Below are 26,087 nucleotides of genomic sequence, written 5' to 3'. Positions count from 1 at the left end.
CAGAGAAGAACGTTTTTTGGGAGAAATTCTCAAGGCTGGCTGGAGTCCCCAGGGATTTCCCTCACCTTCAAAGTGCCCAAGTAAGATGGGTGAGTGCCCTCCTCGCTTTCGTTCGTATTTGTGTATTTTGAGCAACCGCGTGCTCTCTGTGCTTCAGCCAAAGCCCAGAGGGAGACACCGCAAAGTGACCTCTCCCAAGGGACTTTTGGAAGGAGGTTATATAGAAATGAAGAAATACATGGTAGAAAAAGGAGAGCATTGGCAGACAGACATAGTACCTTACTTCCATTGCAGACCAACTGAAACCTGATATAAGAAAATAATTTTATATATAAAAAAGAAAAACCATGACCCAAGAATCAATTCTCCTTCAGCATCAAGGGCAAACTCAGTGGTTCATCTCCTCTCAACAACAACAACAACAACAACTTGGTTACCTGCGTATCACCTGGACTGGCTTGATTCACCTGTAATGACTTCTCCTATTAGACCTCCCTCCTTTGGCTAATGCCGCCCTTTAGGCACAGGGTACATTATAGCTATATATCAATGAAATAAGCAAGTGTGTGTGTGTGTGTGTGTGTGTGTGTGTGTGTGTAATGCATAGACACCCTTCCGAGTTTGTCTTAGGTCTAAAAGACTTCTATTCCATAGGCCTCCTACTCATGGGAAAGTTCCCCTATTAAGTTTTTAGTTTTATGATTTGTTATTTTAATTTGTTGTCTGCCTTACTTTATTGAATGTTAACATGCACTAATATGTATTATATTTAATTATTTTTGTAGAATGTATGCCATAGGCAGGTTGATTTTATCTATATTTTAATTGATTGTATGTACAGAGCTGTGTAAATTTACAGTGGAACAACCACTGTCAGCAGCAGCCAAGTTTTGCATGCAGTGCTATCATGCACAGTTGCCTATTGATGTGCATACACTCCGCATGTGGACATGGATGCACAGCGTGTCTTTATTTGCACAGCGTGTCTTTATTTGCAACGTCAAAACACACTAACAAGGCAATCTTACACAACCGCTGAACTTACAGTGAACCTTCTTCGCCTAGAGAATCTCAGCCATTTTGATCCTGCATTTTGCTCCATCGCATGATCTGAGAAGAACATGCAAACCCCTGGTGCAACATTTGCAAGATCCCTTGGATCTTGCACAGCCCTTGGGACTTGAGAAGGGTTTTGTGGCCTTTCCAAAATATCTTTTGCCCCGAGGGACCACCTAGGCAACCTGCCCATCCTTGAGAGCGGGCGAAATCTTAAAAGACGGGGGGAATATTCCTTTCCCAGGATACAATGACATAAATCATTGCTTAATTCCAAGCATTCTGTCTCTTATTGATTTCTTTTGTGAACCGCGCCAGATGGGTTCAGATATGAGCATGATCTAATATTCCTCTTAGCTTGATTTATAGATTTCTTGGTGAATTACCTGACCACAAATGAGTCCTGTTATTTCTCTGTTGCCTGTCAAAATGATAGAAAAATATTCTGGTTGACCTTTCAACTTCTGGGGAAGGAAGGAGACGGAAGAGAGGGAGGGAGGAAGACGAGAACGAGACCCAAACTCTTTTCGTTGCTTCACGGGTTGCTGTCATCCCAGCTTCTTTCGCTTTCAATTATATGCGCATGATTATGGAAGCGCTCCAGTCATTTGTGTTGTGCACTTAATGATTTCATTTGGGTGGAAAGCACGCAGGTAACACAAAGAGTGCCGAAGAAGCTGGGGGAACAATTTGGGACAATTCAGATCTTAATCTGCACCCATGCGCAAGAATACTAAGAATGGAGTCCAGATCAAGGAGCGGTGGAGAAACTTTCCAGGAAGAATGCATTTGGAAGTGAAGCTGGGGCGAAGAGAACAAAAAGTGAATTCAGTTTCAGAAGGCAAATATGGAGCAAACCACACAAAGCGATCTTAAGTTCCCATCTGTGAATCAATTTAGAGATGCAAAGGAGGTACAAGAGAGAAATTCGGAAACAGGGCAGGGTTAGGGGGAACTGGATTCATGATGGCTAAGGTCCAACATCAAGGAGATGGAGTGCAACCTTATGCTCATGGAGTTACGAAACGTCACGCAATGCGATGCAAAATCTGTATGTATAAATTCCCTGCACATTGCACACCAGTGTGCATCCACCACAAAGCACAGTATGTATCTGTGCAAAATCTGCATTCATGGGTCATGGTGCCAGATATGCAATTCTGTTTTCACAACCTGGAACTGAATGTGGCCATTCCACATTAAAGGTCCAGTTGTTTCCATAGGGGGACCTTACACATGTGGAAGACACCAGCTGTTGTTGTTGTGTGCCTTCAAGTCTTTCTTGGGATTTGAACCCTGCTCTGCATATTCTCTGTGACCTGGAAAAGGTTGAACATATCATTGCTCCCCACCTTGAAAATGATTTTATTGAGAAGGGGGACTATAATGCTTCAATAGCAGGATTCGAGGGGCTCTTTTGCTCATTGTGGTCATGTAACAACCCTTAACGTGATTTGGAAAAGTTACAATGTTGTCCATACAGCTTACAAAATCATAATTACTGATAATAACTAATTACCAATTAATTAATAATTACTAATTCCTCATCCCACTTTTAAAATAATCCCTCTGCCGCACATCAAGATGCTGAAATCCTGGGGGAATACTATGGAGGAATATTTATTTTGTCCCATCGCGGGGAGAAGACTGCCATGAATCATCATCTCGCATGTGAGAATGAAACAGGAATTAAATTCATGTCCCTATCCCTGAAGGTCTGAGTCATATGCGCCTATGCGTCGCTTCAGGAGTGTGTCATGAAGAGGCGCCGGCGTGTATGAATTCTCTAGAGAGACATCTCCTCTAGCCATGGAATGCCTCCATTCAAATTCAAGAGAGATGTGGACAACTACCTGGAGCATGTCCAGAGGAGGTAATCCAAAATAGTGAAAGGTCTGGAAACCATCAAGCCCTATGAGGAATTGCTTAGGGAGCTGGAGATGTTTAGCTTGGAGAAGAGATGGTTAGGAGGTGATACGTTTCAAGGTTTGAAAGGAGGACATATTGAGGAGAGAGAAAGCTTCTTTTCTGCTGCTCCAGTGAACAGGAAACAGAGCAATGGATGCAAACTACAGGGAAAGAGATTCCACCTAAACACTAGGAAGAATTACCTGACAATAAGAGCTGTTGATGGTGGGAGATAGTGTTATATTTGTGCCTAATAAGTCCTCAACAACACAGGAAAGGATATTGTTTTCTGCCCCCCCCCCCAAATTTCCATTTTCTATGAAGTTAAAAATACACATTTGCATCTTGTGTGGAATAGGTCCTGAACTTTGTCCACGATTCTTCTCATGAAGGTCTCCCAAGACCTTGGGAGGCATGTTTTTCGACCATATTTCAAATATTATTTCCACCCCTAAAAGAACTGTGAAGTCTCATTCCCTGGATCGAATGGAAGTGGTCTTGAGATCCATGAAAACCTTCTGCTAAATATACCTTGTCTGCTTTTAAGGTGCCGAGTCAAGGCTCTGTTTCTTTTGCATTCGGAGAGATGTTAGCAAAGCCAGAAAGAGAACAAGTTGTGAAGGAAAACTCCTGATTGTGAAGTCTGATTGCAAAGAGCGCTGAGCGCATGCAAGTCAACCTGGCAAGGCTTCAGGAGGAAGAAGAAGATCATCGCTGTCTATAAATACCTGGAAGGTAAGGAAGGGAATGATTCACCCGCTCAAGATGTGGAATAGAAGATTGAGGCAAAAAGGCAGGACGACGTCAAGCAAGCATCTGGGGGAAAGTTTGCAAGGAAAAGAGCCACGAGGCAACACTTTCAGAGCAGTCACCGAAAAGGAAACACTGTGTGCGTCATGCTTCATTATGAATCGCTGCAGACGGACTTTTTTTGGATGCACTGCACCATTGGAACTACACCAGTGTAGGTGGCAAATGCAATAGGAATAAAGCCCTGAGGGAATTAAGGCAAGGCAGCATTGTGTAATGGTTTGAGCAGGATGGAAAGGGCTAAAATTACTGTTGCCCCCTTTGAGAAAGAAATGAGCAAGGAGTTACGTTCCTAGTTTTGTCTCCATGCGTACGACAGAAAGGTGCATTGACTGTTGCCGTCATAGAGGGGATATGAAGGAAAGGAACAATGCAGAGGAGTCTTCTGGGAATGGAAAGACTACCACCCGGATTAATGAAATCTACTCCCCTGACCTTCTAATCAATAATCAATCTCACATTAACACAGACATTAAAGCATGGTCAGGTCCACTTTGGAAGCCAAGGCTGGATTCTCTCTCACTCTTTGCAATATCCACAATGCCTATGTTCAGCCACCAAACCGGAATCAAATATCAGTAGGTTTGCTTTTCCATTTGTCTGGAACAGGAGCTAGGAAAACATATAGAGGGATTGCATATCCAGATTTCAGCAGCATGTGGGACTGTTATACAGAGAGTGATGCATTAAAGTTGCACTTAGGGAGAAAAAATGAAATGAACCGATATAGGATAGAGGACAGCTGGCTTGACAAGAGAACATGGGAAAGGGACCTAAGAGTCCTAGCAGACCACAAGTTGAACACAAGTCAACAGTGTGATGCGGCACTATGTGGCCATGTTCTAGAAGAGTTTACTCCTGACATTTTGCCAGCATCTGTGGCTTTGGCATCTTCAGAGAAACAGATGCTGGCGAAATGTCAGGAGTAAACTCTTCTAGAATATAGCCACATAGCCCAAAAAAACCACAAAAACCCCCATATTATTGCTATGCATTAAATACTTTCTGTGCAAAGAATTTTTTTTTGCAAAAAAAAAGTCCCAAAATGCAAAGTGTCTCAAAAGTATTCTTTACACAGAATGAATAGAAGGAGAAAGGAAAGACCCACCTTAAAGGTGGTCCTCGGTGCAACCACGGATGGCGACTCCCGGAAGGTGACCAAAGATCCACCACATGACGGCTGTGTGAAAAGCGGAGGCCTTTGGGAATAGCAGGCGAGCGACAAGTCCTGCCACCTCCATGTTCAGAGGCCTTGCTCTGATGGTATGAAAAGCTGCTTCTGATCTTCATTGGAGAACATCAGTACCTCTCAGCTCCAGCCTGGGAAGAGCCGAACCCTGCGCTGAAATAGCTGGAGGCAGATCATGCCCGAAAAGGTGAAGCCGCGGATTAAATGTGTTCTGAAAGTTTTGGAACAATTGGCAGAGAGATGCTAGCAGGGGTTACTCAGGATGGAGCGCTAATTAAAACCCCTGAGTAAAGGCCCAGCCAGAGGGAGAGGAGTGTTGTCTAGCAACTACTAGACGTAGCTCTCTCTACTTTCAGCCTTATGTATAATGAAAAAGAGCGCTCTCCTCTTCTGCTCAGTATTGCAGATAGCTCTTTCCCCTTTTCCTTTTCTCTGGGTCTGCTTTGTGTCTTCATCACCAGCGAGGCTTGTTTTTCCAAAACTTCAGCACCAGGCTCAAGTTATTCAGCAACTCTCGCAAACAAATGCATCTGCCCTTTTGCTTTGGAGCAGAAAGAATATGTTTTTAAAAATATGTCAATCATAGATGAAAAATAGATTTCCTGCACGTCATGAATCCCTGACAAGGGCAGCATCCACATTGCAAAACTAATGCAGTTTGACACCACTTTAACTGGCAAGGCTCAGTGCTATGGAAACCTGGGATCTGTTGTCTTGGAAGATATTTAGCCTTCTCTGCCAGAGCACTCTATTGCGGCAATAAACTACAAATCCCGAGATTGAATAGCATGGAGACATGGATGTTAAACTGCATTATTTCTGCAGTGCAAATACAGCCAAAGAGTATCCTGGACAGAGGATAATCTCTGCAGTTTGAGACTTATTCAGCACAATAAACTCAGTGTGTGCGCAAAGAGAATTTTTCCGCAGAGACACCAAGTTTCCTGTGCAGAAAACACACACAGAAAAGAAGATTTCCGCACAGGAAACCATGGTTTCTGCACAGAAAATTCCCAGGTGATTATATACAGTGTGTGTATATATGTGTATATATGTATGTGTATGTATGTGTATATATGTGTGCATATATATATATATATATTGCAAAATAAATCTTGAACTGTGAATGATGGTACGAATCCACACAATTTGGGATGATGTTCTCATAGCAGGAGGGAAATGGCAAAATTATCCCACCTTGTCAAGAAGAATGAATTGCATGAACATTTAAATCTCTGCTTTGAACGAAGGACATTTATGCAGAGGAGGTGCCAAAATAGAGATCGGAGATAGTGTCAAGGAGTGGATTCCTTGTGGGTTGTGTGTTTGCAATGGATCCACTCTGGATTTTGTTCTGGGGATCTCCAAGCGCTGATCTCTAGCAGATTCAGTACATTGGATAGCTCCTTTTAGGAGCTATTGTGTATCTTGGAAGCTGAACCCTCTGCCCCAAAATAAACTCAACATTTGGATAGCTCCTTTGAAACCAGGAATGAAGTCAAGAGTAGATCTCATACCCTCCTTGACATGGAAGCTGCCACTGAGAGAGCTAGGAAACCATGAACATTTCAGACAATTACATATCAAGTCAAAGAAAAATGCCCAGCGGGTGGTTACAACTGGGATTTCTACCTTCATTTGCGGAAACAGAGATCTTTGACAGCAAAATATCTCATAAAATCTACAAATCCTAGAATCCCATAGCATTTAAAGCAGTGTCAAACTGCAGTAATTCTGCACTGACTCCTAGTTCTGGGGAAAGAGTGGGACACTAATAATAATGATAATAATGATAATGATAGATACATCATCTGTTTCCTTGATATAAGAACTTGGCCTTTGTGTGCATTCATGAAAATCTATGGTTTTGGCTCTCAACATGCTATTGAACTACAAGTCCTTGCTATGATGGCTATATGACTGCTGGGATTTGCAGCCCAACAATATCTGAAGCCCACAGTTCTCACCCCTGATAAAAAACAGTGATGCGTTTATTTTCCTGTTTTGCAATCTTTATCCTGATTTCCACAATGAACGTACTCAATCCATGGATCGCCTTCTAGCTAAGAAGGCCATTAAAACCCAAGGAATGAGACCAAAGGATCTGCCAGAGAAACTGTAGCCAAATATTTTTATCCAAAGCAGTGAGCAGCAAACAGCTAAAATTTAACCCAATTAAAATAACCTTGGTTTTTACTGCACTGGAATCTATTTGCGCTTGTGGATTTTAATGTTGCGTTGTAACTTTCTGCATGTGTGCAAGTATCTGATTTGTAAAGGTTTTAACCATGAGGTCAGTCAACTGGATCGATAAAACAGATTGAATGGGAAAAGGTAGATCTGGGCCTGTTACAGACTGCCAAAATAAAGCTGCCTTGGGTCTCTTTGGCTGTATGCTGTTTAAATGATGCATGCACCCTAAGAATCCGGAAGCTGCACCAAAGCTGCACTCCAGTGCTTAGGAATGGAGTGTGGCTTTGGCGCGACCTCCGGACTCTTAGGACCCATGTGTCATTTAAATAGCATACCTCCAAAGAGACCCGAAGCAGCTTTATTTTGGCAGTCTGTAACAGGCCTTTGTTTCTCTAGAATAGCTAAAGGCTACCATTTGGATGCGAGGAGGAGGTCAGCAACACAGCGTCACACAGATGCAAGAAACACAAAACAGGGGCCAATTGGTCTCTTTCTTATGAGTAACTTCCACTAGAAACATAGTTGGGCATTTCTGGGCAGCTGGACCTATGGGCTTTCAGTTGCGCATTTCATTGTGCATTCAATGGAGCATCTGCCGGGGCTTCTGGTTGTGCTGGCATTGTGTACATATTTTTTAAATCTGATTTTAGTGTATTTGTACATTAGTGTTTTTAATTTTTCTTTTTCTGGTTTAATCTCTATTTAGGACTCGGTTGTGTTTTTTGTTGGGGGGAGGGTTGGGGATTTTGGAATTTTTAATGCATTTCTTTTTTAATTGTATGTTATTTTACTGCTGTAATCTTCTTGGATTACCTGAGATTAAGCAGAATAATAATAATAATAATAATAATAATAATAATAAGATGGGAGAAGGTCTAGAAAGCAATCTCTATAATGAGGAGCAGCTATATTTAGCTTGGGAGAAGAGAAGAGGTGACATCCTAGCCACCTTTACCTATGTAAAGAAATAATAGAGAACTAATAGGATTGTTGGTTAATTCAGTATTGATTATATTTGTATTATTGTATTATTTTATTGATGTAATCCTGCCTTGATCCGTGGGAGAGGCGGGAAATATAAATAAACTTTATTATTATTATTATTATTTATATTCTGCTTAATCACTCAGAATCCAAGCGCATTACAATAAATAATATTATTTATATTTCATTTCATTCCCAGAGGTACCTTCCTGACAGCATCAGTTAAAACCCTTCACAATAAAAAATTAAAAGCAATTAAAACTACCAAATAAAACACTGTGAAATCACCCAAAAGTCATCCAAAAGTTTTTAAAGATGAATAAGACATCCTAATGAGAAGCCTTCAAGTCATTTCTGACATGGCAACCCTAAGGCAAACCTATCATGGGGTTTTCTTGGCAAGTTCCTCCAAAGGGGGTTTGCCATTGCCTTCCTCTGAGGCTGAGAGAGAGTGACTTGCCCAAAGTCACTCATTGGGTTTACGTGGCCGAGCCGGGATTCGAACCCAGGTCCCCAATGCCTGAACCACCACACCAGGCATGGTCAGCTCACATTAATTCTAGCACATAGACTTTCTGGCTGCAAAGCTGGAGAAAAAGAGAGTTTTTGCTGCTTTTCTTGGCTACTTTCCAAGATGCACATTCATTTCCGCAGCCACAATAATGCTCAACATTTTCTATGCTACACTTTCAAGTATCCCAAGGACTGTGCATACATTCTCTTGCTGTAATCCTTATCCTTGGTGCTTGTCTGCTTCTGAAGCTGAGAGAGTGTCCATTGGGTTTACATGGCCGAGCTGCGATTCGAACCCTGGTCTCCAAAGTCGTAATCCCAACACTCAAACCACTACACCACACTACTTTTGCATGCAAACAAATGTGCCAAGAAGTGCAATTTATTTCTCAAACCTGTGCATTCATTTCTGGCAAATGGGAGGCAGTAACTATAGCGCCCTTGTAGCCATCTCAATAGGAAATGCCTGAGTGTGGTGCCATTTAAATGCTATTTTCCAGAAGCACTTCATAACTCAAAGTTAGGGTCATAATTTTTCATCACTTAACCACTGCACTTGGTTATTTATTATGCATTGAGAGAGAGAGAGAGAGAATCTCCAAGAGGAAAATGAATCACACTTTTGTCTTGTATTAGGATTCCAATAACCCAGAGGAGCTTTCTTCTTCGCTCTTTTAGTTACAGGTTGCAAAACCAAGAAGGGCTCCTCAGCCGAAAACACCCTCAAAGGGTCTCAAAGAAGAAAAGCGCATGAACCGAAGAAGCCACAGATGGCGTTTGGGTGCCAAGGTCGCTGCCAGAATCAGTAAGGAGAACTATAAATTGCAAAAGGGGCTGGATGGCCGCCAAGCCGGATTTAGAGTATTCCCCAAGCAACAAGACGAAACCGTAACTCAGGTTTTTTGGATGGAATTTGAATTGAATTTAAAAAGTTATGTGTTACCGAATCAGTCTTGGTTGAAGCAGCACCCATAGCGGGTTTTTTTGACAACCCTAAGAAGCACCATAGGGACAGGGCTGAGGTTGGGAAAGTTACTTTTTTGAACTACAACCCCATGAATTGCCTCTGGAATTCCACGGCCGGCATCCATAGATTTTTGTGGGTCTTTCGGGTTATGTGGCCATGTTCGACATCCTACCGCTTAGGAACAAACTCTTCTAGAGCATGGCCACATACCCCAAAAAACCCACAAAAAACTGTATATAAGCTCCTGAGAGCCCAAAGCATTTGCCCTTTGCAACTCTGTATGAGTCGGCGTGACTGATTCATACAATGCAAACCTATCATGGGGTTTTCTGAGGCTGAGAGTATGTGACTTGCACAAAGCCACCCAGTGAGTTTCTACGGTCAAGTGGAGATTTGAACCCTGGTCTCTCGAGTCATAGTCCAGCACTCAAACCACTAGGCCATGCTGGCTTCATTCATACCCTGCTTTCTTCTTCAATAGTGGGACGCAAAGCCAGTTGCAAAATAATTAAAACAAATGCAGATTAAAAAGACATGAGACAAGAAGCAAGCATATTGGCAGAGATGCCATTGGTTGCATAACAGCAGTGTTGCACAAGAACCCTGCAGCTACGAAAGCAATAGTTTCCACTGTGCAAACCCATTGCAGGATCTCAGCCTTCAGTGCCACTGTCACAGACGTGACACACAAGACACACAACACCCAGCAAACCTCCGTTCCTTGCTTTGCACACTCTTCCTTTCTCTTCCCTTCTTTTCCTTATCTGCTTTCCGCTTCCCAATGACACCACACTTAGCTCTAAAGGCATCTTCAAACCCTCGCTGGAGGAACCGAGTCAACATTGTTTTGCTGCCTGGAATCCAAGCAGCTGAATTATGGAAGGGGAAAAAAACAGAAAGAAAGAAGAAAAAGAAGTCTTTTGTTTTCTTTCCCAGCACCTGGCAAAATGAAAAATATAATTACAATTCTAAATCCCACGGCAAAGAATGGACTGGCGACACCCTCCTATTGGCACGCCTCAAAGCGCTCTGCTTCTCCCATTTTTCCTTCTTTTGTCCTGCCAAATTATTATCCTTCCCTAAATTAATCATTTATTTTTTTACACTCCGAGAAAATGGCAAGGCTTTAAAAAAAGCCACTTTGGGCACTTTCTAGAACATTCAGATGCCATTCCAGCACATGAAATGAAAGCAGAGGGACACCGTTTGTAGGCAGCCTTGACATATGGGCACCTTCGGAGTCCAGCCATGGTCCAATATGAAGCAGAAAAGGATGGAAAATCTTGCATGTCCTGAAGGCCAGACTGCCTTGCATTTTGGGTTGGAACTGGATGCAAATCCAGGCCTACTTAAGGCTTCATTTGGGGACTGTTATTGTGAGCCTTCCAGCCGTTTCTGACTTATGGCAACCCTAAGGTGAACCTATCATGGGGTTTTTCTAGGCAAGTTTCTTCCGAAGGGTTTGCCACTGCCATCCTCTGAGGCTGAAAGAGCGTGACTTGTCCAAGGTCATACAGTGGGTTTAGATGACTGAGCCAGGGTTCGAACCCTGGTCTCCAGGGTCATAGTCCAATGCTCCAATCCATTTTTTCAACCTACCACAATTGCTGCAAAATCAGTCTGCAAAGGGATCTTTCAGCACCTTTGAGACTAACTTAAAAATTGAAGATGGTAGCATGGGCTTTCATAGACTCGAACCTACATCCTCAGATGCACAAGTCTATGAAAACTCATGCTGCCAACTTCTTTGTTTCAGTTACTTCAGGAGCTGCAAGACTCCTTTGCAGATGGGTTTCCAGACTCACACAGCTATGAACCACTGCAAAAGTGAGTTCAAGGAAGGTGTGGCAAAATCCTGCCCTTCCCAGTAGACTCAAGGCAAGAGCAAACTGTTGCAGCCTGTCCTTTTGCTCTCTTGAACACCTTCTTATGTTACTTGGCCACATGTGTCCCAGTTTTCATCTGTGCAAAGTTGGAGGATATGTCCCATGGTTAAGATACAAGGGAGTGCTGGAAAGGTCTCCAGAATCTGAGAGCAATTTTGTCACTGCAGCTTTAAAAGAAAGCATAATAATAATAAGAAGAAGTATTTTTAATTTGCAAGACCTGTGTGTTGCTGGAGAACAGGTCTCCTAGTCTGAGGTGTGCCATCCCAATTGCAAAATGGATCCTCAAAGGTTATACAGGGCAGAACCAAACAAAGGAAACTGAACTGCCGTGCATGACCCACCTGCCATCCTAACAGATATGAAAACACTACAAGAAAGTTGCTAACAGGAAGGTTTATGCCCCTGATCTACTCTCACCTACTTCTAAATCCTCAAACTGCTAGGCCAAAGCAAAATTGATCTAACAGGGCCTCACTCTTTAAATGCCAGTGGACATCTGATAATATTAATCCATCTGCCTGGTGCCAAGAACCATACGGAGCATTGCAATTCCTTTGCACCATCCACAAAAATGCATACATTAGGGACAAAACCAGCCTATGCCACCAAAAGACATCCAATCAATATATGTGCTCTTACTGTGATGCATTTGTTCAGATGCCAAGAATGGCCTCAAAACGTTCAGAGAAGTGAGAAATCAGGCGCTATCTGTGTCACAATCTTGGTGCCGCTTCCAAGTGCCAATCAGGGGAGTTTCTCCTGGAATTTACAAAGATCCGGTTCCTGTACAGAACCAGTTTCCTCAGTCTCTGGGAGAGTGAGGCCTGAGCTCATCCATTTCAAATTAAATGTTTGGAAAGGTATACTGCGCTCCTCGCCTCGGCATACTTAATAGCCCTTCCGGCTATAAACGTTGTCAGAAATGTGTCTGGTTAATATCGTTTTGACATGAACTTGGCATAAGGCATCCATCCAGGGCATCGAATTATCACTGATCTGAAAAATGGCAGTGAAAGGTTTGTGAAATATGCCAAGTTCTCAAATCAGTCCAAGGCTTTGCTTTAAAAAAAATATATGACAAACTGTCCAAGACAGTATTTCTAGGGACTTCTTAGAGATCGAATCAGAGATGCTAATTCTTCTCAAAGTGTGACAGAGCCAGGATGAGCCGTCAGTCATTGGTAACAAGGCAGAGAGCAAAGCAAAGCTCTTTCCAAATGCAAGAAGAGAAGCTTTGTAACTCTTGCAGTTCCTGGAGTGTTATGGCCTCAAGGAAAGGACACTACTCATAGGGAAAGGTGGAACGTCACCCAGAAATGCCTCCGGCCTAATCACAATCCTGTTTTATTTGGCATTTATTATGACATTTATATGCCATCCTGCAAAGAATGCTTTCCACGGAAGGGCTTACAAATAGCAAGGAGGTGCAAAACTGTAAAGAAACGGATACTGCGGATGGTCAAAGAAACAGACGCTTGGGCTGCAGAGCAAATCAAATCCTGAATTCTCACTTATTCCAATTGCTGCAAACTGAGTTCAAAGTCCAAAAGCACTTTGCATTCAGTTAATTCAACCAAGGGAAAGGAGAAGTCTCCATCTTGGCCTTCCCTGTAGGCTCAGGCAAAAGCAAACTGTTGCAAACTCCAGATACCAGGACAGAACCATGGCCATTAAAGTGGAAAAACGGTGCTAACATTCTGTAGTGTGTATGGGCCCCAAGACACTCAGCGATGTTTTTGTTGAAGCAGAATGCTGGAAAAGACAGGCCTCTGGTTTGATCCACTATTGCTCTTCTTACTGTCAGGAAATTATATATCAGCTTGACTGGAATATTGTGTCTCTGTTTTGTTCCTCCAAAGACAGAGAGAGAAACGGCAGTTCCCGTCTGGTGAGTAATTCTCACACACATTTATTATTATTCTCCTCCACTGGAACAAACCCTCATCACTTGGTGGTGCTTCATGCTTTCACGCCTGTTCTGCTGCCGGAGGTGCGAAATCCTCCACTGCGGCCATGACTAAGCGAAGAAACCTGGCACCTTGCGCCTGGGCATGCTGTTCTCCACCCACTGGGAACAGCGTGTGACCCGCACAACAAGATGGGAAGGAAGCCGTGGGTGGGTGCTTCGTGCACCAATGTAACCACAGACCTCCTTATACTGGCGTGGACCCTTCTGAACCAAGTTTTGAACCATTTCTGTTCCATGCCAAATTCTGTGGAGCATGGCACATCCATGATAGCATCCCAGAGTTGGAGCCATCCGATCCATCTCCTTTGTGCCATGCAGGAAGACACCATCAAAGCACCTCCAACATATGGCTATCCAGACTCTCTTTAAAAACCTCCAAAGAAGGAAACTCCACCACCCTCCAGGGCAGTGGCTTCCACCGTCGAAAAGCTCTTACTGTCAGGAGGTTCTTCCTAATTTTAAGGTGGAATCTCTTTTCCTGTAGTTTGCTTCCATTGCTCTGGGTCCCAGTCTCTGGAGCAGCAGAAAACAAGCTTGCTCCATCCTCAATATGACATCCCTTCAAACTGGTTATGTTCCCGCTTAACCTTTTCTTCTGTGTACTACTGCTAAGTGAAAATGACAACTTACTAGAATCCTAGACTTGGAAGGGATCCCAAGGATGATCCAATCCAACCCCATTCTGCCATGCAGGAACTCACAATCAAAGCATCCCTGACAGATGGCCATCCAGTCTCTGTTTAAAACCCTCCAAAGAAAGAGACTCCACCATGCTTCAAGGCATCATCTTCCGCTGTGGAACAGATCTTACCATGAAGAAGTTCTTCCTAATGTTTAGGTGGAATCTCCTTTCCTGTAGCCTGCATCCATTGCTCCATTGGGTCCTATTTTCTGGAGCAGCAGAGAATCCTCACTACTCCATCCCTTCAAATACTTAAACAGGGCTGTCATATTATCTCTTAACCTTCTCTTCTACAGATTTATGCATGGACATTATAGTCAAGATCCTCCGGGGGACAAAGAATTGCACCCTCTGGACTGAGAAGCATGCCACCCGCCAGAGTCTAGATACTGTTGGACTGCTGCTCCCACAATCCTGACTAGGGTTGATGGGAGCTGCAACCCAATAACAACTGGAGAGCTTCAGAATTCCCACTCCTGTTTTGCAGATTCAATCTAGAGTAGACTCATTGAATCCCTGAGGTTTATGTAAATGTTGCCTTATCATTCAGCAACTCATGTAGCTTATTCTAGGTGGAACCAGCCCAAAATGCATCTTTCTTGGGATATTTTCTCTCTGCATTTCCAAATGCATAATATATCTTTGGAATATACAGCAGTTGCAAAATTCAGTGAATGACTATTCCCAGATTAAGACATTCATCCAGTAGCATCAGTTCAGGTTGGTTTGTATCTGGATTTCTTAAAGATTGAACTTCTCTTCCCTCCTCAGAATTGAAATGAATCCAATTCCTCAAATACACTTTTATAGAAGTTGAGGTTCAGGTTCAGCAGGACTAGTTTCTGCATCTAGTTTTTCTATCTGAAAACAAAAAAGAACTGGATATTCCTTCCTATTCCTGTTCCTGAATTCCTGGAGGACTGTTTGGAGCAGAGCAGAATGGATGCAAAAGTTGACCATGATGCTCAGGAGAAGAAAGGGAGGAGGACCAGTTGTTCCCAGTCCCTTGGGACCTTCTCCCTTTGCAGATTCTCTCCTTCTCAAGCCTTTTCTGTCTCCTCTTTCCCCCTGTCCCAGCTCTCTTTGCATTTCATTCGCCTCCACAGCTAATTTCATCTTGACATTTCTAGAGCTCAAGGAAATAAGATGCAGTTCGCATTTCAACTTGACGGAGGATGCTTGGGTGAATCCGGAGCTGCAATCACACCGGGTGACAATCCAAAAGAGAGACAATTTCAGGGGAAGCCGAGTGGCTCTTTGACCTTTTCAGCAGGCCCTTCCAAGGCTTCGGACTACGCACCAATTTTTGCAAACGTTCAAATGCCGTAAGTTGTTGTTGTTGTTGTGTGCCTTTGAGTAATTTCTGACTTATGGCAACCCCGTTGTCATGGGGTTTCCTTGGCAAAGTTTGCTCAGAGGTGGTTTGCTGTTGCCTTCCCCTGAGCTGAGAGAGTGTGACTTGCCCAAGCTGGGTTTCATGGCTGACCTGGAAACTGAACCCTGGTCTTTCCAAAGTCCAACACTCAAACCAGGCTGGTTCACATACACAAACATACACAAAGCCTGCATACACACCCACTTTCTTTTCTAAATGAGTTTTCTGCACCCCCTTCATAAACATTGAGGGATCAATTTGCATTGATTTCGCCTTCGTTTCCCAGCCCTCGCTTGCCTTCTCTTGCCATCATGATATCTTCATGTAACCAAATCTAATTGGTTACACTGCTAGTAGCAGGGATGGTAATCATGTGTTCTTCCAAATGTTGTTAGACTGCAACTCCCAGCATTCCTCACCCAATTCAGAATTTTCTGGAGTTCAGTTCTCCAGTGTCCCCTGAAGAAGGGCTTAGCACAACTTCTAATTGAAAATATGATGCATACATCAAAAGATGCACCAAAAGATGCATCAAAAATGGTTCCAAGAAGCAAACATCTTTTGATGCCTCTTGACAGGTCCCTTGTTTCTTCGGTGGATACCACTGGATGCACCACAGTTTTTGCTTCTCCGTCAATACACATTCGAACCAACATTTCCTTGGGTAAGTTGTCAAGCCCATCAAAATTGCTTTTTTTGATCCCCCAAGTAAAAATTGGAACATATTCCAAGTAGCGGCACATATCCTCCCAAGTAATGGGGAAACTGCCACAGACCTTGGCTATCTCAGGACTGGCCTGATTTATTCTTCGATGCACATGAGAGATTCCCCTGCCATGCTTTGCTCTGAAAGCATTAAACAGGGACCGGGCCATTCTGTGATATCTCCCCACGAAATAGCTCCAGGAGGAAGAAAATATATGTTATAACTATCTTGCCTGAGATTGGCAAGAACATAGAAAGCAAGTCGAGGCCATTGATTTGGGGTCTTCGTTGCAAGATGGCAAACCTCAGGATTTCTTTCACTGTCACCCAGCAAGAATTTTTTTAAGAGTCACATTAATGCAGAGCATCTGATTTGCTTCCAAGATGCACAGATGTTCTCTCTGCTGCGGCGTCTTCAGTTTCTTAAAGGATTTGCATCACATTTTCATCAATAACGTGCACCTCTGTGGAGATACCTGACATGACAAACAATTCAGGACGATAAAGACACACATCAAGCCTAATATCTGGTTTTCTTCCCTGGCTTGTCATGCCCCTGAACATGGGACATGGTGTGCAGTAGGTTTGCTAGTATAACATTGTCCCAGGCCAAAATCTGAGGTCTAGGGATATATTATCGTTACATGTTGTGCATTAAATACCAACCACAGTTGCCCACAGCTTGTCTCTCTCTTTCTCTCTCACACACAGAATATTTTCTTGCTTGAAAATTAAGACACACTTTAGCTAAAAGGAAGAAGAAGGTGACACTAGGGGATTACTCCTTTGCAACTACTTACAGAGATAAGATAAGGACCATTCAGTTTATCCTTCTTCCTTCTAGCCAGAAGATAGATGCAAAGCAGAATGGAGGATGAACCCTGGCACCATAACAGGAAGGGAAGGTAGAAAATAGCTATAAATATACATAGATTACACACACACACACACACACACAACATGCAAGCCTTTGCAGCTCAGAGTAAGTTGGTTCTCCTCCTATCCACTTTCTTCACTGTTCAGAGTGATATCCATGAAGGCTTATACTTATCAGTCTTAAAGGTGGTAGGTGCTGCTAGATCTTTTCCCTCTCCTCCTTGCTCTCTTTTATGCTACAACAGACTAACAGATGCTTCTGTGGTAACTGCTGAATGGTAATAGAAACAATGGTGATGGTGATGCAGAGGAAGGAAGGAAGGAAGGAAGGAAGGAAGGAAGGAAGGAATAAATAGCATTTACATTTATATACCACTTATCAGTGAACTCAGCATTCTCTAAGCAGTTTACAATCTATAAGCCAATTGTCCCCAACAAGCTGGGGACTCATTTTACTGACCTATGAAAGGATGGGAGGCTGAGTGGACTTTGGAACCCTGGCTGGGATCAAAATCACAACCTTGTGGCTGTAGGACTGGCACATAAGCACTGCGCAACCAAGAGGGAGGGAGGGAAGGAAAGAAGGAAGGGAAAAGGAAGAAGGGAGGGATGGATGGAAAGAAAGAAAGGAGGAAAAAAGGAGGAAAGAGAGAAAAGAAGAAGGAATGAAAGAAGGAAAAACAGGAAAAATGGAGAGAAAAACAGATGGGGGGGGGGAAAAGGCAGGCAATGGCAGCTGGTGTCTACGGGATAGTACAGTGGGCCCTTGTTATCCGCTGGGGTTTGGTTCCAGGACCCTCCGTGGATAACGAAATCCGTGGATGCTCAAGTCCCATTAAATATAACAGCATAGCAAAATGGTGCTCCATATATAAAATGGAAAATCAAGGTTTTCTATTTGGAATGTATATTTTTTTGGAATATATTTCAAAATGTGTATGCTCAAATCCGTGTATTAAAAATCTGTGTATAAGGAGGGCCAACTGTACATCCACACCAGATTGTAAACTGAACTTTAAAAGGACTGCCCAAGGGGCCAAATCTATTTTCAGCATCTTGGAGGATAGCTTTAAGACCTGGAATATAAACCTTGGTGCCGATTCCCCATCCTCCCAGCCAGAAACTGAAATATTGGGGACCATCCATGAGCCCCTCTGGCTCTGGGGCAGATGTGTTCCAAGAACGAACCCCTTCCAGCCAGACTGCGATTACTAGCAAGCGTTCAGTGTGACATTACTCAAAGGCAGAACATTTGTCCGAAGTGTCACAAACCCCTCACAAACACACAAACCCAAAAACACACCCAGCCGCTCTGCGATTCCTTCGCCCAGCCTCAAGTCAGGTAGGGCTCCTGCCATTTTCCAAAAGGTCGGGGAACTCACTTGGAGCCACTGTGGCCTTTACCCATCTCTTAGACACACAGAGAGAAAGAGGATTCGCCCCTTCCCTTCTCCTTATCTTTCTCCATCTTGGGCGATGTATAAATAAACCATACCCACACGCAGATTGATGTCCCTCCGTAAATAATTAAGCTTTGACCTTATGTTACAGAGCTGTCTACAGTTTTCCGAGGGCTTGGGACTAAATTTTCACGGCGGAGACAAGGCAAGCCAGGCGCCGGCGGGTGCCAATACCCATTTATACCTCCGCTGTAATAAGTTTGATTTTGCTCGACATATCGGCTGGTTATTGATCAGCCACCTCTTCCTGGGAAGGTTAATCGTTCCGTTATTCCCTTTACTGCACCCACATTCTCTGCTATTCTTTTTCTTTTTGAAGGTGGCATTCATTTTCTGGGATCAAACTTGCAATATATTTTGCATTAAATAATGATATGATTTTTCAACAAATGGTTTGGCAATGTGGGAAAGGCCCGATCCATCACCCTCGCAGCCGCAATAACACTTCTGATCTAGGTAGCAGGTGTCAGGCAGAGTTTAATTTGGAGGCCCATGAATTCAGAAAGAGCTTATTCTCCAACACAGAGAGCTTTTCAAGGCCTCCGCTCAGAATAAAGAGCAAATCCCCCAGACATGGAGGGAATTGATGAGAAGGCGGTTGTTCGACAAAAATGAGAGCCTTTCATCAAATGGCAGCATCGCCAATAAATAACAAGGATTTGGCCAGGACTGTTCTAATTTGGAAGAGCTTCGCTGAGGTCACTGGTTCCCCCAGCTGCGGGTTATGGGGATATTTAAGAAGATGGACAGGGATGGACCACAGATTCCCATGACCCCAAAAGGCATTCAAGGAGAGGGAGGAGACATGCAGCCCCTCTAAAGGAGTCACCGTTCGGCCCCAGACTCCTCCAAGGCAGGAAAGGCTTAGTGGCCCATGAGGAATGGAGAGAAAACTCCCATGAACCCAATGCATGTCCACAAAAAGGAGGAAGAATCATAGAATCCTAGAGTTGGAAGGGATCACCAAGGGCCACCCACTCCAATCGCCTTCTGCCATGCAGGAATACAGAATCCTAGAGTTGGAAGGGTACCCCAAGGGTCACCCAATTCAGCCCCCCTTCTGCCATGCAGGAATACAAAGAATCCTAGAGTTTGAAAGGACTCTAAGGATCAGCCAATCCAACCCCTTTCTGCCAGGCAGAAATACACAGAATCCTTGAGTTGGAAAGAACCCTCAACCGTTACCCAATCCATTCCCTTCTGCCATGCAGGAATACACAGAACCCCAGAGTTGGAAAGGACCCTCAAGGGTCATCCATTCCAACCCCATTTCTGCCATGCAGGAAGACACAATCAAAGCACCCACCAACCAATGCTCATCCAGCCTCCACAGGAGGAGACTCCAACACACTCCCAGGCCACACCATCTTAAACCCTATATTTAAACACGGCTACCGTGTTTACCCCCAACCTTCTCCTTCATGGAATTCAAGACTTGGAAGGGACCCTCAAGGGCCACCCAATCCAATCCTATTCTCTTTTGGATGCACAGGTTGTGGCAACCCAGAAGAAGGACCGGTCCCAGATGAAGGGTCCCTGCGTGAATCACTGGACTGAAGAAAACCCTGCTCCATTCAGGATCCACATCCAGGATCAATGAACCAGACATTCAGTAATTAAAACAATTAATCAGAACAGTTTAAACACCATTTAAAACAACATCTTTTGCAGCCAGCAATATAAAAGCGGCTTTGGGCAATGAGAAATGCAAGGGCTGTATGCTTTTACCGGTGCATTTTTCATAGAGCTGGAAGGGATCTCCAAAGACCATCCAATCTTAGCCCCTGCCAAGGCAGGACAAAAACAACCAAACCACACAAATCCCTTCAGATATTTAAACATGGCTATCTTGTCACCTCTTAAAACTTCTTTTCTCCAAGTTAAACACACCCAGCTCCCTGAGACATTCTTGATCGGGAATGGTTTTCAATGACTCCCTCGTTGAATCATTTCTCAATGTCAAACTGTGCTTTGGCATGTCAAATTCTGTGGAGGGTTATTCAAAGCTGTTCCTGTTCTATGTTTTATAAATGGCCTTGAATCCTAGCTTTGGAAGAAAGGTGGGCCTTGATTCGGATCAAGCCAATCATGGTTTAATCTGCACCATAGAAATTATGCAGTTTGATATCATTTTAATTGTCATGTCTCCTTCCTATGCAATCCTGGGAGTTGTAGTTTTGTGAGATAGCCTTCTCTGTCAGAGTGCTGCTGGTGCCACAGCGAACTACAAATCCCAGGATTCCATAGGAAGGAGCCAGCCTCCAGTGGTTCTCAATCTTCCTAATGCCGCCACCCTTTTAATACAGTTCTTCATGTTGTGGTGACCTGCAGCCATAAAATTAACCCATGCTTCTTCATTAATATGTGCTTTCTGATGGTCTTAGGCGGCCCCTGTGAAAGGGTCATTCGACCCCAAAAGGGGCCGCAACCCATAGGCTGAGCACTGCTGCCCCAGAGGATACCAAGGGCCCATTGTACTGTTTTAATGCAATAGTTTGCTTGTTTATTGATTTAAATTATTTTAATCATCAGGATTTTTTTTAAAATAAAAATACACCTTACTTTAATTCATGGTGTTAGTTGCATGAGGTTCCATATCAGGAGAAAGGCAGAATATAATTAATTGATTAAGTTAATCAATAAATCCTTCCCGCCCAAGGTTATGGAAATACAATGGGTATGGAGCTTCTTCATGCACCTGGAGAGGACATTTTTATGTCCCCTGGAGTGACATCTCATTGCAGAATCCAGACAGAGCAGTCACTCGCACAGGCATGAAACACGTTTTGGAAGTAGTGCGCTGCGCCAGGACTGGGAAAACAGAACCAAAAATGAACTCCAACCACAATGAAAGCACTCTGCAGATCTGGCGAAAGGTCTTACTTGAGCAAGACATCCTGTTTAAAGGTGTTTAAAGCTGGCAAGCCCCCAGGAAAATGCACTTATAGTCCACAAGAACTGGTACACAAGAAGTGCCAAGCCTTACACAAGTTGACAGACATTTATACAGTGGGCCCTTTGTATCCAGTGTGGTTTGGCTCCAGGAACCCCACTGATACCAAAATCCATGGGTGCTCAAGTCCCATTAAATACAATGGGGTAGTAAAATGGTGTCCCTTATATAAACTCAATGTTTGCTTTTTTGGAATACACACACACACACACACACAATATCTTCAAGCCATGTATGGTGGAATCCAAGAAGGCAGAATCAGTGGATACAGAGGAATGACCACGATCCAGACATACTAAGAAGGTGTAAAGCAACCAATGTGCAAGCATGTGCAATTGCACAATAAATGCACCATGTGCAAATGCATCTGAAGAAGTAGACTGAAGTCTACAAAAGCTCATGCTGCCAACTTCTTTCTTTCAGTTACAAGATCTCTCTACATACCATGTGCACTTACATGCCATGCACAATGGCACCGTATGTGTAAAGCCACTTTGTTAACCTTCAGCCAAACATGCACATTATGCATTACCTGGAAAAGCATAACCCAGATGTGTAAAGTAATCTATGCATGTATAAGGCACCATCAGGATGCTCACCCAAGTCTTACTTATGGAAACACTTTCAGCCACTCAACCAGAGATTCAGTTCACCTAATTAGTCCTCAAGGCATTGCAAAAATACTCCGCAGCCTTTGCTCCCAGCAACACTTCTTCTGAATATATATATATACGTATTCTCGCTCACTTTGCTTTCAGAAGAGTCTGATGGAAGACCTTTTGAACTTTTCTGGAGCTGGTGCGAAAACCCTCCTGCTCAGCTCTCGCCTGGATTGCCAGTGAAAAGCTGGCATGGCACATATGCAATGATTTTTAGTCTGGAGAGGCATCCAAAGGAGGCAATGCCATCCCTGCTTTCCTGCCCACCACCATTTCTGGGCTCCAAAATTGCCCCCGGATTGGACGCCAGCTCCCATCCAAAGCCACATTTCTGGTTTCAAACCCACCTCCCCGACATCTCCAAAATTGCTCCGGCCCAAAGAGAAGCAGCCTGTCTCCCTCGAATAACAACCAGTTTGAACAACAACCAGGTCTACCTAGAGGCAGAGAAGAGCTGTCTCCAAACATCATTCCTCTCCAATAAATAGATGGTGGGAAAGTTATTTTAAAGGCAGCCGGGGAGTCAAATGGCACATTCGAGGGAAAGCAAGCCTAGGCCAGCGCCATAGAAGTGAATGGAGGGATAGGGAAGGAAAGTTGCATATCTGATGACAGCTTCCATGATCAGTGAATCCGCTCCTGGATTTAGTGCAAATTTTAATTGAGATATCTATTCAAATAGTGGTGGTGTGTCCTTTCAAATCAATGCTGACCTATGGCAACCCAAGGGTTTCCTTGCTACCATTGTTGAGAGGGATTGTGAATTGCTCAGGGACATCCAGTGAATCCAAGGCTGAACCAGGATTTGAGCCCAGTTCTTCTAGAGTCCTACTCCAGCACTCAAACTACCAAGTTGGTTCTTTAGCCTAGCTTTGCCTTGTTGTTGTTGTTGTTTTACATTGTAAAGTTTTAAAAGTGTTTCTAGACTGGCTCCCTAGTTTGCCATTGCCTTCCTCTGAGGCTGAGAGAGTGTGACTTGCCTAAGGTCACCCAATGAGTTTCCTAGGCTGAGCCAAGGATTCGAACTCGGGTCTGAGCCCAGCACTCCAACACTAGACCATTCTTTCTGAATGCGGAGTTATTTAGCCTTCTCTGTCGGAGAGCTGTGGTGCCACCGCAAATTACACATCCCAGGATTCCATAGCATGGACCTCGCACCATGAATGGTTGTGAAGTCAAACTTAGTCCTGAGTAAGGGATGAGGAGCCAGAAGGCACTGGGGAGCAGGGTCCGAATCTCCCTCACCCACCTTGGGCAAGTCACACTCTCTCAGCCTCAGAGGATGGCAATGGCAAACCCCCTCTGAAGAAACCTGCCAAGAAAACTTTTATCATAGGTTCTCCTTAGGGTTGCCATAAGTCAGAGATGACTTGAAGGCACACAACAACAACAATAACAACAACAAGAAGAAGCAACAAATCTCCTTGGAAGTCAGGAGTAAAACCCAAGACAGATTTGGAACTCTATGCATTTTTGAGATTAAACAACCCAGGCAACATTTTGGATCAGAAGGTGGAGGAGAAAACACTGGAAACGTCTGAATGTATCCTCTCCTGAATGCATCTCATATATATGCCTTTGCAAAGTTTCTTTCCCTGCCCTGTCTAGCTTCCCCGGAACACGTGTAACTGAGTTGCACACGTGCAAAGAGAACCAGAAAAAATTCTTTGGAGGATGGATGCATGCCTTTCCATCCAGTGCAAAACCCACTTTCCAAAAAGGAAAGGAAAAGAGGAGCAAAAGGAAAGGAAAGATAGATGCTCAAGGCAGAACCCGAGGAGCCCTTCGTCCTAAAACATGCAAGATGATGATGATGATGATGAGCCAAGGGCTCTTGTAGCACCTCTGAGACTAACTAAAAGAGAGAAACTAGTAAGTAGCAGCATCCCAGCTCCTTGCTTGCATTCACCCTCAAAGGTCCCTCGGCAGACATAGAGATTTCCCAGGGTTAACCCTTCTGGATTCTAGTCTTATTCTTATTATGAATCCCGATCTCTCCCCAACAAAACAACCGTGACCAGAAATGAAAAGCGCCATCCGCTTCGGAGAGCCCTGGCCTGGGAAGAGTCCCCCGAGGGCCACCCACTCCATCCCCAGCCAGAAGGCACCGCCAAAGCCTCCAGAGTTGGGACTAGACCCCGGCGCGGATCCCCTCCACCAGAGGGACAGGAGGACAGCAGACAAGGCTGGGATGGGAGCCTCTCCCTTCTCCCTTGGTCCCCTTCTCCATCCATCCCTGCCTCCTTCCTTCCTTGCTCCAGCCTCACCTGCGCCTTCGCCTCCGCGCCTCTCCAGCCCAAAAGCAGCAGCAGAAGAAAGAAAGAAAGAAAGAAAGAGAAAGGGAAAGAAGGAGGAGAAGGAGAAGCGGCGCTGCCTCCGCCTGGAGAGGGTCCCTGGGGAGGAAGGCTGCCCCGATCCTCGTCCTCCTCTTCTTCTTCCTTCTCCTCCTCCTTTTCTTCTTCTTCTTCTTCTTCCTCCTCCTCTTCCTCCTCTCCTTCCTCCTCCTGCTCTTCCTTCTTTTCTTCTTCCTCTTCCTCCCTCTCTTCTTCTTCCTTCTCTTTCTCCTCGCCTTCTTCCTCCTTCCCTTCCTCTTCCTCTGCTGTCTCTGTCCAAAGTGCTGGGCGAGAGGAGTGGAGCCTGGCTCGGGCAGCAGGACACTGCCTTCCTCCTCCTCCTCCTCCTCGGCTGGCCAAAGTGCTGGGCTTAGCCAGGGCTGGGCACTGCCTCCTTCTTCTTCTTCCTCCTCCTGGGAAGGTGGGCAGGGAAGCGATGCCAGCCCCTTGCTTGCCTCCCCGCCCCGCCTGCAGGGCAGAGCCCAAGCCCAGACGCCTCCTTCCTTCCTCCTCCTCTTCTCCTCCTCCTCCATGGCAACCTCCTCCTTCCTTCCTTCCTTCCTTCCTTCCTTGGCCCCAAGGAGGAGGGTGCCAACCAGGCCCCTTGGAAGGAGCGGGGCAGCAGCAGGAGGATCAGCCCCCAAAAGCCTTCCCATTAAAAAGGCCCAAAACATTCCCTTGGCTAGAGAAGGCGCGCCTTGGCAGGCAGGCAAGCAGGCAAAGGAGAGCCGCTTGGCACAGACCCCCTGGGCACACCTGGAGGCTGCCAAGCCCCCTTCAAGGAGGCAGGGATGGAGGCAGACCCCAGACCCCTCCGTGGAGGAGGGAGGAGGAAAGGATCACCCACCCACCCCTTTCCCTGGTCCGATGGGGAGAAGGTGCGCCTTGGCACAGATGGATGGAGAAAGGGGATCCCACTTGGCACAGACATCCCTGGGCACTTTCAAGGCGGCAGGGGTCATGGAGGGAGGCAGAACGATGCTGAGAACCCAAAACCTCGGGGGGGGGGGTTACACACACACACCCATTCCCCCTTTTCCTTGGCTAGACGGTGCCCCTTGGCACAGATGGATGGAGACAAGGGACCCCTCTTGGCACACACATCTGGGCACCAGGATGCTGCCAAGAGAGAGGGGAAGGAGGAGGGCAGGATGGTGCTGAGATCCCAAATCTCTTGAGGAAGGGAGGAAAGGGTTAACCCCCCCTCCCCATTCCCCTTTTTCCTTGGGTGGATGGTGCCCCTTGGCATGGAGGGATGGAGGGAGGCAGGAGAGCCCACTTGGCACACAGGATGCTGTGTATATGTGTGTGTGTGTATCAGTATGTGTATACATATATATTTATCAGTATATGTATATGTGTGTGTGTATGTATATGTTTATCAGTATGAACATATGTGTGTGCATATGTGTAGACAGATATGTGTGTGTATATAAGTATGTTTATCAGTATGTGTATGTATGTATGTGTGTGTGTACATACATACATATATATGTATATGTATTTGGGCAAACCTTCCCTGTATTGCCCAACCTACTGGCGACTGTCGTGTTTGCATTTTTAAAA

The 26,087-nt window shown here is 44.7% G+C and overlaps 1 protein-coding gene across 2 annotated transcripts in view; it reads right to left on the bottom strand.

Annotated features, from left to right (window-relative positions):
- CHST8 (carbohydrate sulfotransferase 8) overlaps window positions 1–24,995 on the bottom strand; it is a 163,429-nt gene extending 138,434 nt beyond the window's left edge. The window contains exon 1 of one of the 2 annotated variants that reach the window (XM_089540731.1): window positions 24,456–24,995. The gene's annotated coding sequence lies outside the window, so the exon portion shown is untranslated. Of the gene's footprint in view, window positions 1–17,040; window positions 17,115–24,455 lie in introns of those variants that run through there. The other variant, XM_089540732.1, reaches the window with a different exon arrangement.
- Between the last annotated feature and the right edge of the window lie 1,092 nt (window positions 24,996–26,087).

This window comes from Sceloporus occidentalis, unplaced genomic scaffold (assembly GCF_023333645.1).
Source record: "Sceloporus occidentalis isolate IW3139 unplaced genomic scaffold, rSceOcc1.0.p SCAF_10, whole genome shotgun sequence".
NCBI lineage: Eukaryota > Metazoa > Chordata > Lepidosauria > Squamata > Phrynosomatidae > Sceloporus > Sceloporus occidentalis.
Note: the sequence above shows the minus strand (reverse complement) of the source record. Positions and strands in the feature narration are given on the sequence as shown.